The sequence below is a fragment of the Zalophus californianus genome, chromosome 2 (assembly GCF_009762305.2).
Source record: "Zalophus californianus isolate mZalCal1 chromosome 2, mZalCal1.pri.v2, whole genome shotgun sequence".
NCBI classification, from domain to species: domain Eukaryota; kingdom Metazoa; phylum Chordata; class Mammalia; order Carnivora; family Otariidae; genus Zalophus; species Zalophus californianus.
In genome coordinates, this window is record NC_045596.1 from 168,005,812 (window position 1) to 168,009,419 (window position 3,608).

The following is a 3,608-nucleotide window of genomic DNA, read 5'->3' on the forward strand; positions in this document are numbered from 1 at the left end:
CCATTCATCATGGATTCTTAGGTTGCTTCCAACATAGGTTGGCTATTGTGCATAATGCTGCAGTGAATATGGGGGTACAGAAATTTCTTCACGATAGTGATTTCATTTCCTTTGGACTTATACCCAGAAGTGGAATTACTGGATCATAGGGTAGTCCTATTTTTAATTTTTTGAGGAACCTCTGTGCTATTTTCCACAGTGGTTGTACCAATTTACATTCCCACCACCAGTGCAGAAGGGTTCCCTTTGCCCCACATCCTTACATCACTTATCTCTTGTCTTCTTGAGGATGGCCATTCTAACAGGTGTGAGATGACATTTCTTTGTGGTTTCAATTTGCACTTCAGGGTTTGGTTTCTAATGATATCTGACTTAAAGTAGGTGGCTTGTGCCCTGAAGCAATTTATCATCTAATGATAAGTGACAAGCACCAACAAATTACTATCCCTAAACATGTATTAGAGACAAACTTTTTAAATCTCAGACCTCCAAAACAGAAACTAATACATGGGGAAAGGGACAGTTTTCCACTGATGAATTGCAAAGAAAACATTGCAACAAAGGACTACCTCTTCAAATCCCTTCTTAACTCTTCACCCTCTTCTTCATTCCCCAAGCACACAAAGAAAATAAAGTCATTTGAAATGCCACCGACCTTTTAATATTTTGGCATATAATGATTTTGATTAAGCAGACAGACTTTGAGGTCAGCAGGCCTGGTGTGAGTGTGAATCATGGCTCTCTGTGCCTCTGGTCAATTACATTAACTATCGAGGCCTCAGTTTTTTCACCTGTAAAATGAAAATAATAATAGCATTAACCTTATATAATTGTTGTGAGAATGAATTAAGGCAATCCACATAAGGGGCTCAGAATATTACCACATAGTAAATGCTCAATAATGCTATTAATATAAGCATTAGCATATATACATATATCATTAGCATATTATTTCTGTATACATATAGTCACACACACTCCACTCTTTATGCGCATGTGTATGTGTATGGAGTTTCAAGCATTTATTTCTTTTTTTTAAGATTTTATTTATTTATTTGAGAGAGAGAGAATGAGAGACAGAGAGCACGAGAGGGAAGAGGGTCAGAGGGAGAAGCAGACTCCCTGCTGAGCAGGGAGCCGATGTGGGACTCGATCCCGGGACTCCAGGATCAAGACCTGAGCTGAAGGCAGTCGTTTAACCAACTGAGCCACCCAGGCGCCCTCAAGCATTTATTTCTTAGACCCTCCATTTTTCAGTGTGTTTAGGTATAGCCATAAAATGTAATACACAATCAAATTATTTATAAATTTCAGTAACTTTCGAATCTATCTGCTTATGGATGTCCTTTGACTCTATAAATCATTTTTCACAATATACGTAGGAAAAACAAGATTCACCAGCTATGACACACTCTGTTTTAAAAAGGGACATACTTTCCATACTATTTTGGTAATTTTTTTTAACTTACAGTGCATTATGAACATTTTAACACATCATTAGCCTCCCAAAACAACATTTTTAATGGCTGTTACTTTTCTTTAAAAAAAGACTTTATTCCTCTTTTCCAGCTGGAACCATGGAGGGTGCAGAAGAGAAGAAAAAGAAGGTTCCTGCTGTGCCAGAAACCCTTAAGAAGAAGCGAAGGAATTTCGCAAAGTTGAAGATCAAGTGTCTGAGGAAGAGGTTTGCTCAAAAGATGCTTCGAAAGGCAAGAAGGAAGCTTATCTATGAAAAAGCTAAGCATTACCACAAGGAATATAGGCAGATGTACAGAACTGAGATTCGAATAGCGAGGATGACAAGAAAAGCTGGCAACTTCTATGTACCTGCGGAACCCAAACTGACATTTGTCATCAGGATCAGAGGTATCAATGGTGTGAGCCCAAAGGTTCGAAAGGTGTTGCAGCTTCTTTGCCTTCGCCAGATCTTCAATGGCACCTTTGTTAAGCTCAACAAGGCTTCAGTTAGCATGCTAAGGATTGTGGAACCGTATATAGCATGGGGGTACCCAAACCTGAAGTTGGTGAATGAATTGATCTACAAGTGTGGTTATGGCAAAATCAACAAGAAGCGATTTGCCCTGACAGATAACACATTGACTGCCTGATCTCTTGGTAAATATGGCATCATCTGCAAGGAGGATCTGATTCATGAGATCTATACTGTTGGAAAATGTTTCAAAGAAGCAAACAACTTTTTATGGCCCTTCAAATTATCTTCTCCACTGGGGGGAATGAAGAAAAAGACCACCCACTTTGTAGAAGGTGGAGATGCTGGTAATAGGGAATACCAGATCAATAGGCTTATTAGAAGGATGAACTAAGGTATCTACCATGATTATTTTTGTAATCTCCTCAGTTAATAAATGACTACTCTCAAATGGAAACAAAAAAGATTTTATTTATTTATTTGTCAGAGAGACAGAGCACAAGCAGGGGGAGCGGCAGGCAGAGAGAGAAGCAGGCTCCCCACTGAGCAAGGAGCCCAATATGGAACTTGATCTCAGGACCCTGGGATCATGACCTGAGCCGAAGGCAGATGCTTAACCAACTGAGCCACCCAGGTGTCTCCAGTATTTGACATTATAAATATCCAGTGAGGAACCACCCTGTAGAGCTTTCTTATACACATTTTTGGTTGTTGCCTTAGGATGAATTCCCAGAACTAGAACCACTGAATCAAAAGAAATGCAATTAAAACATTCTAAAAAGAATATAAACACATTACAGAAAATAGGGCAAGGAAAAAAAATACAATTCTACCATATTAATACAATTACTAATATAATTTGGGTGATTAAGATATTGTGATGTTTTCATTTTTACTAGAAGAATAGAAGCTTCAAGTAAAAGATGGGCAGATGTTTATTATTTCTGCTCTCTTCTGAAACCCACTAAAGTGACAATAAATAACTAAAAGAATAGCTTAAACCCATAATGAAAAAGAGAATGGAAGAGGAGATGACAACAGCCAAAAGATGTGGTAAAAATTTTGAGAACTGAAAAGCAGACCAGATGAGTGATCACTGACTTAGTAGATCATAGGAAATGAAAATCCATGCCATGACTTAAATCTATGACTGGCTTTACAAGAAGCAGCTAGACCCTCCAGGTCCTGCCTTGACCCTGAAAGGAGACAGAAGATTTACCCTCTAAAGAGGCTGAGCCAGATAGGTCTGGATCAGGTACATCAGACACTGTGTGTGTGTGGAGGGGGGCTGGTGAGGGAGTAACGGTGAGGCATTTCAGTGAAAGTTGACATACCAACTGAATGGTAAGACTCTCAGACCCCTTTCAATTTCCATTCCCAGAGTGCTGGCAGCCAAGCTCACACACTCTATCCCTCTCCCAAACCCAGAGAGGGGATTGGAGAATTCTTCTACAAGCAATTTATAGATCCAAGAGAAAAGACTAGGAAAGGACCCCAAAGAGGTCAGTTCTCTGAATAAACTATGGTGAAGTTCAACAACTGACAAGGGCCCCCCTCTGCCCCTGGCCCATGCAGAAAAGGATCACTAGACATCTGACAAAAGCCACTAACATGAAACACACCAAAACAAAACTATCCAAAATGAGGAACTCAGAAAACACAGGGCAGGAAGCAAAAG

At 39.6% G+C, this 3,608-nt stretch overlaps 1 pseudogene; it reads left to right on the forward strand.

Moving 5' to 3' along the window:
- The first annotated feature begins 1,568 nt into the window (after positions 1–1,568).
- Positions 1,569–2,324, forward strand: LOC113925286 (annotated as a pseudogene).
- The last annotated feature ends 1,284 nt before the right edge of the window (positions 2,325–3,608 follow it).